The sequence below is a fragment of the Notothenia rossii genome (genome assembly GCF_949606895.1).
Source record: "Notothenia rossii genome assembly, chromosome: 3".
In the NCBI taxonomy this organism is placed as follows: domain Eukaryota; kingdom Metazoa; phylum Chordata; class Actinopteri; order Perciformes; family Nototheniidae; genus Notothenia; species Notothenia rossii.
The window spans coordinates 14945870-14963701 of record NC_136901.1 but is presented as its reverse complement, the minus strand read 5'-3'; the positions used below and the strand labels follow the sequence as shown (position 1 = coordinate 14963701).

The following is a 17832-nucleotide window of genomic DNA, read 5'->3' as shown; positions in this document are numbered from 1 at the left end:
TTTGGACTGGGGACCTCTTGATCTGCAGTCAAATGCTCTACCACTGAGCTATACCCCCTATGACTGACACATTTCAGACACGTACTGATAGGCTGGGCATTACTGTAAAGCTCAAATGACCAGAAGTCAAAAGCCCACGTAGGCTAAAAACCAAATACTTCACATTCGCTTGGTTTCATGTTGAAGGGCAATAATAGTGTTGTTCCTCGTTTCAAATGTTCATTGACTTGATGCACTGTTTGTTGAGAAGTACTGTTGGAAATGTGGAAACCCCATTGACCCATCATTATGTCGATCCCTCATTCCAGGTGTACTTTGACGGACAGTTTTTTGAGAAGTGCATTCGGAAATGAGGAACAATTGATTTACTAAAGTTAGACGAGCTATCCAGGAGTCGAACCTGGAATCTTCTGATCTGTAGTCAGAAGCGTTATCCATTGCGCCACTAACCCTTTGGTTTTGCTTTTGTAGCAGCTTTTAAACAGTAGAAAATTAACTAAAAAAGCAATAGGTAGGTTGAAGCAAAAACATAAAAGCAGACTTGAACTGCTGCTGTGACCTGGATACAAACCGGGCTTGCTGCGGCCACAACGCAGAGTACTAACAACTAATAGATCACGGCCACTGTAGTTCTCACAGTATTGAAAACATACCATTCTGAAGACAAGTACACTTACAAAGGGGGCACCCAGATTTGGACTGGGGACCTCTTGATCTGCAGTCAAATGCTCTACCACTGAGCTATACCCCCTATGACTGACACATTTCAGACACGTACTGATAGGCTGGGCATTACTGTAAAGCTCAAATGACCAGAACTCAAAAGCCCACGTAGGCTAAAAACCAAATACTTCACATTCGCTTGGTTTCATGTTGAAGGGCCATAATAGTGTTGTTCCTCATTTCAAATGTTCATTGACTTTGATGTACTGTTTGTTGAGAAGTACTGTTGGAAATGTTGAAAGCCCATTGACCCATCTCTATGTCGATCCCTCATTCCAGGTGTACTTTGACTGACAGTTTTTTGAGAAGTGCATTTGGAAATGAGGAACAATTGATTTACTAAAGTTAGACGAGCTAGCCAGGAGTCGAACCTGGAATCTTCTGATCCGTAGTCAGACGCGTTATCCATTGCGCCACTAACCCTTTGGTTTTGCTTTTGTAGCAGCTTTTAAACAGTAGAAAATTAACTAAAAAAGCAGTAGGTAGGTTGAAGCAAAAAGATAAAAGCAGACTCGAACTGCTGCCGTGACCTGGATACAAACCGGGGTTGCTGCGGCCACAACGCAGAGTACTAACAACTAAAAGATCACGGCCACTGTAGTTCTCACAGTATTGCAAACATACCATTCTGAAGACAAGTACACTTACAAAGGGGGCAACCAGATTTGAACTGGGGACCTCTTGATCTGCAGTCAAATGCTCTACCACTGAGCTATACCCCCTATGACTGACACATTTCAGACACGTACTGATAGGCTGGGCATTACTGTAAAGCTCAAATGACCAGAAGTCAAAAGCCCACGTAGGCTAAAAACCAAATACTTCACATTCGCTTGGTTTCATGTTGAAGGGCCATAATAGTGTTGTTCCTCGTTTCAAATGTTCATTGACTTGATGCACTGTTTGTTGAGAAGTACTGTTGGAAATGTGGAAACCCCATTGACCCATCATTATGTCGATCCCTCATTCCAGGTGTACTTTGACGGACAGTGTTTTGAGAAGTGCATTCGGAAATGAGGAACAATTGATTTACTAAAGTTAGACGAGCTAGCCAGGAGTCGAACCTGGAATCTTCTGATCCGTAGTCAGACGCGTTATCCATTGCGCCACTAACCCTTTGGTTTTGCTTTTGTAGCAGCTTTTAAACAGTAGAAAATTAACTAAAAAAGCAGTAGGTAGGTTGAAGCAAAAACATAAAAGCAGACTCGAACTGCTGCCGTGACCTGGATACAAACCGCGGTTGCTGCGGCCACAACGCAGAGTACTAACAACTAAAAGATCACGGCCACTGTAGTTCTCACAGTATTGCAAACATACCATTCTGAAGACAAGTACACTTACAAAGGGGGCACCCAGATTTGAACTGGGGACCTCTTGATCTGCAGTCAAATGCTCTACCACTGAGCTATACCCCCTATGACTGACACATTTCAGACACGTACTGATAGGCTGGGCATTACTGTAAAGCTCAAATGACCAGAAGTCAAAAGCCCACGTAGGCTAAAAACCAAATACTTCACATTCGCTTGGTTTCATGTTGAAGGGCAATAATAGTGTTGTTCCTCGTTTCAAATGTTCATTGACTTGATGCACTGTTTGTTGAGAAGTACTGTTGGAAATGTGGAAACCCCATTGACCCATCATTATGTCGATCCCTCATTCCAGGTGTACTTTGACGGACAGTTTTTTGAGAAGTGCATTCGGAAATGAGGAACAATTGATTTACTAAAGTTAGAAGAGCTAGCCAGGAGTCGAACCTGGAATCTTCTGATCCGTAGTCAGAAGCGTTATCCATTGCGCCACTAACCCTTTGGTTTTGCTTTTGTAGCAGCTTTTAAAAAGTAGACAATTAACTAAAAAAGCAATAGGTAGGTTGAAGCAAAAACATAAAAGCAGACTTGAACTGCTGCTGTGACCTGGATACAAACCGGGCTTGCTGCGGCCACAACGCAGAGTACTAACAACTAATAGATCACGGCCACTGTAGTTCTCACAGTATTGCAAACATACCATTCTGAAGACAAGTACACTTACAAAGGGGGCACCCAGATTTGGACTGGGGACCTCTTGATCTGCAGTCAAATGCTCTACCACTGAGCTATACCCCCTATGACTGACAAAGTTCAGACACGTACTGATAGGCTGGGCATTACTGTAAAGCTCAAATGACCAGAAGTCAAAAGCCCACGTAGGCTGAAAACCAAATACTTCACATTCGCTTGGTTTCATGTTGAAGGGCCATAATAGTGTTGTTCCTCATTTCAAATGTTCATTGACTTGATGCACTGTTTGTTGAGAAGTACTGTTGGAAATGTTGAAAGCCCATTGACCCATCTCTATGTCGATCCCTCATTCCAGGTGTACTTTGACGGACAGTTTTTTGAGAAGTGCATTCGGAAATGAGGAACAATTGATTTACTAAAGTTAGACGAGCTAGCCAGGAGTCGAACCTGGAATCTTCTGATCCGTAGTCAGACGCGTTATCCATTGCGCCACTAACCCTTTGGTTTTGCTTTTGTAGCAGCTTTTAAACAGTAGAAAATTAACTAAAAAAGCAGTAGTTAGGTTGAAGCAAAAACATAAAAGCAGACTCGAACTGCTGCCGTGACCTGGATACAAACCGGGGTTGCTGCGGCCACAACGCAGAGTACTAACAACTAAAAGATCACGGCCACTGTAGTTCTCACAGTATTGCAAACATACCATTCTGAAGACAAGTACACTTACAAAGGGGGCACCCAGATTTGAACTGGGGACCTCTTGATCTGCAGTCAAATGCTCTACCACTGAGCTATACCCCCTATGACTGAGACATTTCAGACACGTACTGATAGGCTGGGCATTACTGTAAAGCTCAAATGACCAGAAGTCAAAAGCCCACGTAGGCTAAAAACCAAATACTTCACATTCGCTTGGTTTCATGTTGAAGGGCAATAATAGTGTTGTTCCTCGTTTCAAATGTTCATTGACTTGATGCACTGTTTGTTGAGAAGTACTGTTGGAAATGTGGAAACCCCATTGACCCATCATTATGTCGATCCCTCATTCCAGGTGTACTTTGACGGACAATTTTTTGAGAAGTGCATTCGGAAATGAGGAACAATTGATTTACTAAAGTTAGACGAGCTAGCCAGGAGTCGAACCTGGAATCTTCTGATCCGTAGTCAGACGCATTATCCATTGCGCCACTAACCCTTTGGTTTTGCTTTTGTAGCAGCTTTTAAACAGTAGAAAATTAACTAAAAAAGCAGTAGGTAGGTTGAAGCAAAAACATAAAAGCAGACTCGAACTGCTGCCGTGACCTGGATACAAACCGCGGTTGCTGCGGCCACAACGCAGAGTACTAACAACTAATAGATCACGGCCACTGTAGTTCTCACAGTATTGCAAACATACCATTCTGAAGACAAGTACACTTACAAAGGGGGCAACCAGATTTGAACTGGGGACCTCTTGATCTGCAGTCAAATGCTCTACCACTGAGCTATACCCCCTATGACTGACACATTTCAGACACGTACTGATAGGCTGGGCATTACTGTAAAGCTCAAATGACCAGAAGTCAAAAGCCCACGTAGGCTAAAAACCAAATACTTCACATTCGCTTGGTTTCATGTTGAAGGGCCATAATAGTGTTGTTCCTCGTTTCAAATGTTCATTGACTTGATGCACTGTTTGTTGAGAAGTACTGTTGGAAATGTGGAAACCCCATTGACCCATCATTATGTCGATCCCTCATTCCAGGTGTACTTTGACGGACAGTGTTTTGAGAAGTGCATTCGGAAATGAGGAACAATTGATTTACTAAAGTTAGACGAGCTAGCCAGGAGTCGAACCTGGAATCTTCTGATCCGTAGTCAGACGCGTTATCCATTGCGCCACTAACCCTTTGGTTTTGCTTTTGTAGCAGCTTTTAAACAGTAGAAAATTAACTACAAAAGCAGTAGGTAGGTTGAAGCAAAAACATAAAAGCAGACTCGAACTGCTGCCGTGACCTGGATACAAACCGCGGTTGCTGCGGCCACAACGCAGAGTACTAACAACTAAAAGATCACGGCCACTGTAGTTCTCACAGTATTGCAAACATACCATTCTGAAGACAAGTACACTTACAAAGGGGGCACCCAGATTTGAACTGGGGACCTCTTGATCTGCAGTCAAATGCTCTACCACTGAGCTATACCCCCTATGACTGACACATTTCAGACACGTACTGATAGGCTGGGCATTACTGTAAAGCTCAAATGACCAGAAGTCAAAAGCCCACGTAGGCTAAAAACCAAATACTTCACATTCGCTTGGTTTCATGTTGAAGGGCAATAATAGTGTTGTTCCTCGTTTCAAATGTTCATTGACTTGATGCACTGTTTGTTGAGAAGTACTGTTGGAAATGTGGAAACCCCATTGACCCATCATTATGTCGATCCCTCATTCCAGGTGTACTTTGACGGACAGTTTTTTGAGAAGTCCATTCGGAAATGAGGAACAATTGATTTACTAAAATTAGACGAGCTAGCCAGGAGTCGAACCTGGAATCTTCTGATCCGTAGTCAGACGCGTTATCCATTGCGCCACTAACCCTTTGGTTTTGCTTTTGTAGCAGCTTTTAAACAGTAGAAAATTAACTAAAAAAGCAGTAGGTAGGTTGAAGCAAAAACATAAAAGCAGACTCGAACTGCTGCCGTGACCTGGATACAAACCGCGGTTGCTGCGGCCACAACGCAGAGTACTAACAACTAAAAGATCACGGCCACTGTAGTTCTCACAGTATTGCAAACATACCATTCTGAAGACAAGTACACTTACAAAGGGGGCACCCAGATTTGAACTGGGGACCTCTTGATCTGCAGTCAAATGCTTTACCACTGAGCTATACCGCCTATGACTGACACATTTCAGACACGTACTGATAGGCTGGGCATTACTGTAAAGCTCAAATGACCAGAAGTCAAAAGCCCACGTAGGCTAAAAACCAAATACTTCACATTCGCTTGGTTTCATGTTGAAGGTCAATAATAGTGTTGTTCCTCGTTTCAAATGTTCATTGACTTGATGCACTGTTTGTTGAGAAGTACTGTTGGAAATGTGGAAACCCCATTGACCCATCATTATGTCGATCCCTCATTCCAGGTGTACTTTGACGGACAGTATTTTGAGAAGTACAATAGGAAATGAGGAACAATTGATTTACTAAAGTTAGACGAGCTAGCCAGGAGTCGAACCTGGAATCTTCTGATCCGTAGTCAGACGCGTTATCCATTGCGCCACTAACCCCTTGGTTTTGCTTTTGTAGCAGCTTTTAAACAGTAGAAAATTAACTAAAAAAGCAGTAGGTAGGTTGAAGCAAAAACATAAAAGCAGACTTGAACTGCTGCTGTGACCTGGATACAAACCGGGCTTGCTGCGGCCACAACGCAGAGTACTAACAACTAATAGATCACGGCCACTGTAGTTCTCACAGTATTGCAAACATACCATTCTGAAGACAAGTACACTTACAAAGGGGGCACCCAGATTTGAACTGGGGACCTCTTGATCTGCAGTCAAATGCTTTACCACTGAGCTATACCGCCTATGACTGACACATTTCAGACACGTACTGATAGGCTGGGCATTACTGTAAAGCTCAAATGACCAGAAGTCAAAAGCCCACGTAGGCTAAAAACCAAATACTTCACATTCGCTTGGTTTCATGTTGAAGGTCAATAATAGTGTTGTTCCTCGTTTCAAATGTTCATTGACTTGATGCACTGTTTGTTGAGAAGTACTGTTGGAAATGTGGAAACCCCATTGACCCATCATCATGTCGATCCCTCATTCCAGGTGTACTTTGACGGACAGTATTTTGAGAAGTACAATAGGAAATGAGGAACAATTGATTTACTAAAGTTAGACGAGCTAGCCAGGAGTCGAACCTGGAATCTTCTGATCCGTAGTCAGACGCGTTATCCATTGCGCCACTAACCCCTTGGTTTTGCTTTTGTAGCAGCTTTTAAACAGTAGAAAATTAACTAAAAAAGCAATAGGTAGGTTGAAGCAAAAACATAAAAGCAGACTTGAACTGCTGCTGTGACCTGGATACAAACCGGGCTTGCTGCGGCCACAACGCAGAGTACTAACAACTAATAGATCACGGCCACTGTAGTTCTCACAGTATTGCAAACATACCATTCTGAAGACAAGTACACTTACAAAGGGGGCACCCAGATTTGAACTGGGGACCTCTTGATCTGCAGTCAAATGCTCTACCACTGAGCTATACCCCCTATGATGGACACATTTCAGACACGTACTGATAGGCTGAGTATTACTGTAAAGCTCAAATGACCAGAAGTCAAAAGCCCACGTAGGCTAAAAACCAAATACTTCACATTCGCTTGGTTTCATGTTGAAGGACAATAATAGTGTTGTTCCTCATTTCAAATGTTCATTGACTTGATGCACTGTTTGTTGAGAAGTACTGTTGGAAATGTGGAAACCCCATTGACCCATCATTATGTCGATCCCTCATTCCAGGTGTACTTTGACGGACAGTTTTTTGAGAAGTGCATTCGGAAATGAGGAACAATTGATTTACTAAAGTTAGACGAGCTAGCCAGGAGTCGAACCTGGAATCTTTTGATCCGTAGTCAGACGCGTTATCCATTGCGCCACTAACCCTTTGGTTTTGCTTTTGTAGCAGCTTTTAAACAGTAGAAAATTAACTAAAAAAGCAGTAGGTAGGTTGAAGCAAAAACATAAAAGCAGAGTCGAACTGCTGCCGTGACCTGGATACAAACCGCGGTTTCTGCGGCCACAACGCAGAGTACTAACAACTAAAAGATCACGGCCACTGTAGTTCTCACAGTATTGCAAACATACCATTCTGAAGACAAGTACACTTACAAAGGGGGCACCCAGATTTGAACTGGGGACCTCTTGATCTGCAGTCAAATGCTCTACCACTGAGCTATACCCCCTATGACTGACACATTTCAGACACGTACTGATAGGCTGGGCATTACTGTAAAGCTCAAATGACCAGAAGTCAAAAGCCCACGTAGGCTAAAAACCAAATACTTCACATTCGCTTGGTTTCATGTTGAAGGGCAATAATAGTGTTGTTCCTCGTTTCAAATGTTCATTGACTTGATGCACTGTTTGTTGAGAAGTACTGTTGGAAATGTGGAAACCCCATTGACCCATCTCTATGTCGATCCCTCATTCCAGGTGTACTTTGACGGACAGTTTTTTGAGAAGTGCATTCGGAAATGAGGAACAATTGATTTACTAAAGTTAGACGAGCTAGCCAGGAGTCGAACCTGGAATCTTCTGATCCGTAGTCAGACGCATTATCCATTGCGCCACTAACCCCTTGGTTTTGCTTTTGTAGCAGCTTTTAAACAGTAGAAAATTAACTAAAAAAGCAGTAGGTAGGTTGAAGCAAAAACATAAAAGCAGACTTGAACTGCTGCTGTGACCTGGATACAAACCGGGCTTGCTGCGGCCACAACGCAGAGTACTAACAACTAATAGATCACGGCCACTGTAGTTCTCACAGTATTGAAAACATACCGTTCTAAAGACAAGTACACTTACAAAGGGGGCACCCAGATTTGAACTGGGGACCTCTTGATCTGCAATCAAATGCTCTACCACTGAGCTATACCCCCTATGACTGACACATTTCAGACACGTACTGATAGGCTGGGCATTACTGTAAAGCTCAAATGACCAGAAGTCAAAAGCCCACGTAGGCTAAAAACCAAATACTTCACATTCGCTTGGTTTCATGTTGAAGGGCAATAATAGTGTTGTTCCTCGTTTCAAATGTTCATTGACTTTGATGTACTATTTGTTGAGAAGTACTGTTGGAAATGTTGAAAGCCCATTGACCCATCTCTATGTCGATCCCTCATTCCAGGTGTACTTTGACGGACAGTTTTTTGAGAAGTGCATTCGGAAATGAGGAACAATTGATTTACTAAAGTTAGACGAGCTATCCAGGAGTCGAACCTGGAATCTTCTGATCTGTAGTCAGAAGCGTTATCCATTGCGCCACTAACCCTTTGGTTTTGCTTTTGTAGCAGCTTTTAAACAGTAGAAAATTAACTAAAAAAACAATAGGTAGGTTGAAGCAAAAACACAAAAGCAGACTTGAACTGCTGCTGTGACCTGGATACAAACCGGGCTTGCTGTGGCCACAACGCAGAGTACTAACAACTAATAGATCACGGCCACTGTAGTTCTCACAGTATTGAAAACATACCATTCTGAAGACAAGTACACTTACAAAGGGGGCACCCAGATTTGAACTGGGGACCTCTTGATCTGCAGTCAAATGCTCTACCACTGAGCTATACCCCCTATGACTGACACATTTCAGACACGTACTGATAGGCTGGGCATTACTGTAAAGCTCAAATGACCAGAAGTCAAAAGCCCACGTAGGCTAAAAACCAAATACTTCACATTCGCTTGGTTTCATGTTGAAGGGCAATAATAGTGTTGTTCCTCGTTTCAAATGTTCATTGACTTGATGCACTGTTTGTTGAGAAGTACTGTTGGAAATGTGGAAACCCCATTGACCCATCATTATGTCGATCCCTCATTCCAGGTGTACTTTGACGGACAGTTTTTTGAGAAGTGCATTCGGAAATGAGGAACAATTGATTTACTAAAGTTAGACGAGCTAGCCAGTAGTCGAACCTGGAATCTTCTGATCCGTAGTCAGACGCATTATCCATTGCGCCACTAACCCTTTGGTTTTGCTTTTGTAGCAGCTTTTAAACAGTAGAAAATTAACTAAAAAAGCAGTAGGTAGGTTGAAGCAAAAACATAAAAGCAGACTCGAACTGCTGCCGTGACCTGGATACAAACCGCGGTTGCTGCGGCCACAACGCAGAGTACTAACAACTAAAAGATCACGGCCACTGTAGTTCTCACAGTATTGCAAACATACCATTCTGAAGACAAGTACACTTACAAAGGGGGCACCCAGATTTGAACTGGGGACCTCTTGATCTGCAGTCAAATGCTTTACCACTGAGCTATACCGCCTATGACTGACACATTTCAGACACGTACTGATAGGCTGGGCATTACTGTAAAGCTCAAATGACCAGAAGTCAAAAGCCCACGTAGGCTGAAAACCAAATACTTCACATTCGCTTGGTTTCATGTTGAAGGTCAATAATAGAGTTGTTCCTCGTTTCAAATGTTCCTTGACTTGATGCACTGTTTGTTGAGAAGTACTGTTGGAAATGTGGAAACCCCATTGACCCATCATCATGTCGATCCCTCATTCCAGGTGTACTTTGACGGACAGTATTTTGAGAAGTACAATAGGAAATGAGGAACAATTGATTTACTAAAGTTAGACGAGCTAGCCAGGAGTCGAACCTGGAATCTTCTGATCCGTAGTCAGACGCGTTATCCATTGCGCCACTAACCCCTTGGTTTTGCTTTTGTAGCAGCTTTTAAACAGTAGAAAATTAACTAAAAAAGCAGTAGGTAGGTTGAAGCAAAAACATAAAAGCAGACTTGAACTGCTGCTGTGACCTGGATACAAACCGGGCTTGCTGCGGCCACAACGCAGAGTACTAACAACTAATAGATCACGGCCACTGTAGTTCTCACAGTATTGCAAACATACCATTCTGAAGACAAGTACACTTACAAAGGGGGCACCCAGATTTGAACTGGGGACCTCTTGATCTGCAGTCAAATGCTCTACCACTGAGCTATACCCCCTATGACGGACACATTTCAGACACGTACTGATAGGCTGAGTATTACTGTAAAGCTCAAATGACCAGAAGTCAAAAGCCCACGTAGGCTAAAAACCAAATACTTCACATTCGCTTGGTTTCATGTTGAAGGGCAATACTAGTGTTGTTCCTCGTTTCAAATGTTCATTGACTTGATGCACTGTTTGTTGAGAAGTACTGTCGGGAATGTTGAAAGCCCATTGACCCATCATTATGTCGATCCCTCATTCCAGGTGTACTTTGACGGACAGTTTTTTGAGAAGTGTATTCGGAAATGAGGAACAATTGATTTACTAAAGTTAGACGAGCTAGCCAGGAGTCGAACCTGGAATCTTCTGATCCGTAGTCAGATGCATTATCCATTGCGCCACTAAGCCTTTGGTTTTTTTTTGTAGCAGCTTTTAAACAGTAGAAAATTAACTAAAAAAGCAGTAGGTAAGTTGAAGCAAAAACATAAAAGCAGACTTGAACTGCTGCCGTGACCTGGATACAAACCGCGGTTTCTGCGGCCACAACGCAGAGTACTAACAACTAAAAGATCACGGCCACTGTAGTTCTCACAGTATTGCAAACATACCATTCTGAAGACAAGTACACTTACAAAGGGGGCACCCAGATTTGAACTGGGGACCTCTTGATCTGCAGTCAAATGCTCTACCACTGAGCTATACCCCCTATGACTGACACATTTCAGACACGTACTGATAGGCTGGGCATTACTGTAAAGCTCAAATGACCAGAAGTCAAAAGCCCACGTAGGCTAAAAACCAAATACTTCACATTCGCTTGGTTTCATGTTGAAGGGCCATAATAGTGTTGTTCCTCATTTCAAATGTTCATTGACTTTGATGTACTGTTTGTTGAGAAGTACTGTTGGAAATGTTGAAAGCCCATTGACCCATCTCTATGTCGATCCCTCATTCCAGGTGTACTTTGACGGACAGTTTTTTGAGAAGTGCATTCGGAAATGAGGAACAATTGATTTACTAAAGTTAGACGAGCTAGCCAGGAGTCGAACCTGGAATCTTCTGATCCGTAGTCAGACGCGTTATCCATTGCGCCACTAACCCTTTGGTTTTGCTTTTGTAGCAGCTTTTAAACAGTAGAAAATTAACTAAAAAAGCAGTAGGTAGGTTGAAGCAAAAACATAAAAGCAGACTCGAACTGCTGCCGTGACCTGGATACAAACCGCGGTTTCTGCGGCCACAACGCAGAGTACTAACAACTAAAAGATCACGGCCACTGTAGTTCTCACAGTATTGCAAACATACCATTCTGAAGACAAGTACACTTACAAAGGGGGCACCCAGATTTGAACTGGGGACCTCTTGATCTGCAGTCAAATGCTCTACCACTGAGCTATACCCCCTATGACTGACACATTTCAGACACGTACTGATAGGCTGGGCATTACTGTAAAGCTCAAATGACCAGAATAGTACAGCGGTTAAGCCCTCAAATCAAGGGAAATTGTGCACTTTTTGAAAGAAACATGAAACTTCTACCATAGTTAGTTTATATCATGAGGTTTATTTTTAGATGTGGAGGGAAGTCAGATTTGACCTCTGAGGCCCGGGAGAGGTCAAATCGGGGATGGCCACCAATAATATTCAAAACTGACTCACTTTGGAACCGAATACTGTAGAAAAACACTTAAGGTGTCATTTCCCACAAATGTTAGGGTGCCCATTCTGTTGGTGATACATTTGAGACCAATATAATTCAAGAAAATGCATTTATGTTAAAGTCAAGGTAAAAATATATCAAAATATTTATTTTTTATGTACCCAAGAACATTCTTCAATTGATTTCTTTGTAGTCTCAGTATTATTTAGTTATAAGTTATTATTTCATGGGGTGTGTGGATATTTGTATGCATTCTCAGCACAGATTTATCAGCAGTTGACCCCCCTAGACCATTTCCACAGACTACCTGCAATACCACCGCGGACCACTGGTTGAAAACCCCCTGCTCTAAAGCTTCAGTAGCCTACTTATTCGAGGGGTTGTTGCTAGACAACATGGTGAGAAGTATTCAGAAATGCCACTTCTGACACTTCGGACATTTCTAACAGGTAAAAAGATTGACTATGAACAAACAATATTATTAAAAACAATATTAATATTAATATATGCCTTTGAATGCGAATGTATTGAATTTGACTGTAGCCAGGAAGGAGTTTTCCTTGCTAGCTAGCAAGGAAAACTCCTAGCTAGCTAGCTAGCTAGCTAGTGTGATCAAAATAATTATCCTAGCTTAAGTAGAAGACAGTCTGGAACATTTCTGTTTGAGCTGAGTAGTTTAATGATTGAACAGAGTATTTTCTAGAGATGTCAACTTGGTTATTATGTCAAATTTGGGCAATATTTTACCTGTCATAACAGTAACAAAACACAGTCACGGACATGTCACGAACATGTCATAAACATTATGTCAATGTCATATATATATGACACATATATGTCATATCATTGTCATTAAGTGTCATTTGGTTTAACCTAACCCTACAAAAACCGAATGACACAATGACAACAGTGTTTAATACAATGTTAAATTGTTATCTTTTCAGATTCCCACGTCTTGCTGGAATTTTAACCCTCACCATGTCAAAGCGTCACAGCTTGATGGTCCCTACCCAGCCCTCGTTATCCAAGCAATCCAAGCCACCCCCCAGCACTAACTGGGACATTTGTGTCCTCTGTCAAGTCAAAACAGATGAACCTTTACAGTGTCCTCTCAGAAACAAATATAAACAGTCTGTTGGTAGTGGCTATGTATCCCTCACAGAAGACCTTCTCCGGTTCCATACCCTTCAGCATATGCCAATGGACCTCAACCTGGAGCGATTAGATGATGGAGATGGCATAGAATCCACTTTGAAGAGACACAAGGCAGAGTGGCACAAGAGATGTCGGCTAAAATTCAACAAAAAAGCATATGATGAGCTAAGTCGGGGGAAATTAACTACAGCACAACAACAAAGTACCTCATCTGTACACACGCGATCTGCCCACAGCCATTCACAGTCCACAGAACCTACTTGCTTCTTTTGCAATGAGCCTGCTGCAGGTTCCTCAGGTTTGCATAATGCATCAACCTACAACATTGACAGAAATGTGAGGAAGTGTGCCCTTGAGCTTGAGGACACTGCTCTGTTGGCCAAGCTCGCAGAGGGTGACATGATTGCCATTGAGGCCAAGTACCATCATCGCTGTCTGTCTTCATTGTACAACAAAGCCAGGCAGGCTGCATCTAAACACAATGATGGAGATGATACTTGCCTACATGGCATAGCCTTTGCACAGTTAGTGGCATATCTGGAAGACAAGAACAGTGATGAGAACACTTCCCCTGTCTTGAAATTGACTGACATCGCTCAGTTGTACAAGACCAGGCTGGAACAACTTGGTCTGACTAGATAAACGGATTCACACCACCAGACTGAAAGAACGACTGCTTTCTGAGCTTCCACATCTGAGGGCACATTCACAAGGAAGAGACACACTTCTGAGTTTTGAGAATGACATTGGACCAGCTCTCATGATAGCCTGTCAAACTGACAGTGATGCCATGCACTTAATGCGAGCAGCACAAGTAGTGCGCAAAGAAATCTTTGGTTCGTCTTTCTCTTTTGACGGATCATTCCAAGAAAACTGCCAGCAGAGGGCTGTGCCACCATCTCTCTTGGCTCTCGTCAACATGGTACTTGATGGTACAAACATTAAGCATCAGACCACCACAAAACCTGCCCTAACAATCTCCCAATTGATGGTCTTTAACAGTAAGAAGCAGGCACGGAACATGGATTCACCAAGCTCAGCACGTACAAGGCACACCCGAGAAACTCCACTCCCTCTATATCTGTCCCTCAAGATCCATGCAGTTACACGAAGTAGGGGGTTAGTTGACACACTGTTCAACCTGGGATTGTGTGTTTCCTATGACAGGCTGCTGCAAGTCACATCAAACATTGCCAATGGTGTCTGCCAGCAATTTAGGATGGAAGATGTTGTGTGCCCACCAAAGTTGCGTAATGGACTGTTCACAACAGGAGCTGTGGACAATATAGACCATAACCCAAGTTCTGCAACAGCCAAAGATTCCTTCCACGGCACTGGAATCTCACTAATGCAGCATCCATCACACACACAAAGCGGAACTGATCGTGGTGTACTAGTGATTAGTCAAGATGGCTCTTCCACCAAGTCAGTGAAACCTCTGCCAACATCATACACAGTCGTGCCACCAGCTTCCCTCCACAAAAAGGAATTTAGTGTGCCACCTGTACAAGGTCCTGTGAGACCCTCCACCCTCCTAGTTTCTACAGCCGCCACAGAGGATGAATATGCATGGCTCAGAAAAGTCAAGACAGCTGTTGAAACGTCAGCCATTGATGGCATGATATCGTGGTCTGCCTACCATGCCTGTGTTCACCATGCCGTCATCCCTCCTGCAGCAATCAATGCATTATTACCTCTCTTTCTTGACAATGCACATTCAGTAGCAATGATTCGGCACTCTATGGAAATCGTAAAAAGAGCAATTCAACATGTGAACCCTGGTCAGATTCCTGTCATTGCTGCTGACCAACCACTGTATGCTCTCGCTAAACAAGTACAGTGGACCTGGCCAGACACTTATGGAGAAGATCACTTTGTGATCATGTTTGGTGGTCTACACATCGAAATGGCTATGTTGAAGTTGCTGGGAGACTGGCTAGAAGACAGTGGCTGGACCAATGCTCTGGTCCAGGCTGATATTGCAAGTTCTGGAACAGCAAATTCCTTCATACATGCCAAACATGTCACCAAGACCCGCCATGCACACCAGGTCACAGCTGCAAGCCTCTATACACTACTGCAATGAGCATACAATGAAAATTGCATATCTGATGATACAGATGCCATGCCACCTGACAGTCTATCTTTTGAGGAGTGGTGCATACAACAAGCAAAGGCTAATGTTCACTTGACTACTGGCATAAGACCCTGTCATTGCAGCTTCTCGTTTTGCGGTACATGAGGTCCATTCGTGAAGGCAACTTCCAGCTGTACGTGGAATCCCTAACACAGATCATGCCCTGGATGTTCGCCCTGGATCACACACACTACAGCAGATGGCTTCCCGTACACATCCGTGATATGATGACTCTTGCGGACAGACACCCAGATGTCCTGGCAGAATTCAAGTCTGGACATTTCGTGGTGCACAAAACCAGCAACCAGTTCTCTGCCATGGCACTTGACCAGTGCCATGAACAGAACAATGCCATGGTCAAAGGTTCTGGTGGGGCTATCGGACTGACTGGCAATCCAGAAGCACTCAGACGCTGGATGGTAGCAGGACCAGAAATCGCCAGGATCACTAAAGAGTTTGAAGAACAGGCAACACACCAACAGCATGGACCCAGTGACTCTAGACACCATGACCAGCAACCTGGAGTGTAAGCCACATTCCTGAAGGAGGTTAAGGCACTTGTCACGGTGCTGGAAGAGATGGGGAATCCATTTCTAGAACACAGCCAAGATCTTTTAGTCATTGACACAAGAGACATCGTTGATACCCAAGTTGCTGATACTGTAAGAAGGATTTATACCATTGGTGAGGAGCAGTACACCGAGTTTGTGACCCAAAGGCTGGAAAGGTGTACAACACCTATCACACACCCTCTTCCAAAAAAAAAGTTGCCACTATTCAGCAGACCACCTGTGAAGGTCAAATCAAAAGAGAAAGCACAACTCGCTGCACTGAAGAGTGACTGTGGTCTTTTTTCAAGGCTGTACATCTCATGTCAAACACGAGATGGAGACATCAACCACTTCTTTTCCCACGAAAACCAGGCAGCACCTCCAGCTCTGTCAAGTGGAGGAAAACTTCGGTTCGGGGTTAAAGCAGATCTGCTTCGCTGCCTGGAGTCAAATCTGCTTGAAATCAAGAGTGTTCCTACTAAGACTGATATAGTAATTCTAGATGGTGCAGCTGTGGTTCAAATGCTGAATCCAAAGTTATCAAGAACATTTCAAGAGTATGGAGAAACAGTGTTCATACCATACATCTCTGCTCAACTAGAGGTAAGCATCCGTGTTGACCTTGTCTGGGATGTATACCTATCTGCCAGCCTGAAAGCTTCAACAAGACAGAAGAGGGGAAATGGCAAGAGGAAAAGGGTGGCTCCCCTTACTGTGATGCCCAAGAACTGGAAAGACTTCCTTCGATGTGATGAAAACAAAACAGAGTTATTTTCCTTCCTGGCCCGAGAAGCCGTAAGTCTGCCAGTAGCACAGGGCAAGGAACTGTATGCAACAGATGGAACTGGAGTCCTCTGCTCTCCTGCCGATTCATGTGTGACCTGCCTTGCCCCATGTTCACAAGAAGAGGCAGACACCCGGCTACTTCTGCATGTGGCAGACGCTGTGCATAAAGGTTGTAAGAAGGTGACCATACGTACCGTTGATACAGATGTGGTGGTGTTGGCAGTGGCTTGTTTTAGCAAAATAGCTCCCGATGAACTGTGGGTTTCCTTTGGTGTTGGGTCGAGTTTCCGGTTTATCGCTATTCATGAAATGGTTGCCACAATGACTCCTATCCAATGCCTGACTCTCCCTGTCTTTCACGCTTTCACTGGATGTGACACCGTGTCTGCATTTGCTGGCCGTGGAAAGAAGATTGCCTGGGAGAGATGGAAGTCTTTCCCAGAGGTCAGTGATGCTTTCCAGGAACTCCTGTGCATGCCAAGTGAGGTCAGTGAAGATTCCATGTTACTGCTGGAAAGATTTGTGGTGCTCATGTATGACCGAACGAGTGAGTGCATGGAAGTGAATGATGCCAGGAAACAGCTTTTCTCCCAGAAGTCCAGGAGTTTAGAAAACATCCCTCCAACCCAGGCTGCCCTCAAACAGCACATCAAGCGTACTTGCTTTCAGGCTAACGTTTGGAACCAGTCACTGGTCCTGGACCCAGAGATGCCAGAGCCATCTGATTGGGGCTGGACAAAAGAAACCACTGGGTGGCAGCCACTCTGGACAACTCTCCCTGAAGCAGCAAAGTCTTGCCATGAGCTGATCCGCTGTAACTGTCAGAAAGGGTGCACTGGACGGTGCTCATGTGTCAAAGCTGCACTTAAGTGTACAGATCTCTGCTTTTGTTCTGGGGACTGTTAAGATTTTTGATCACTACCAATATGTGATCCTGACATGAAAGGACTCTGGTGTTGTTAACCACTTCTCCGTCCCTTGATGATGATTAAAAAGTTAAATAATAAATCAGTTAAAAAATTACTTATTATTTCAATGACTGTTGTTATTGGCATTGTTATTATTGTTATTGACATCATTATTAACCTTATCATTACTGTTATTA

At 43.5% G+C, this 17832-nt stretch overlaps 1 long non-coding RNA gene across 1 annotated transcript; it reads left to right on the top strand.

Annotated features, from left to right (window-relative positions):
• The first annotated feature begins 12142 nt into the window (after positions 1-12142).
• LOC307031094 lies at positions 12143-16138 on the top strand. Its single transcript, XR_013805870.1, has 2 exons — positions 12143-12547; positions 13043-16138. It is a non-coding gene; the product is annotated as an uncharacterized lncRNA (long non-coding RNA).
• The last annotated feature ends 1694 nt before the right edge of the window (positions 16139-17832 follow it).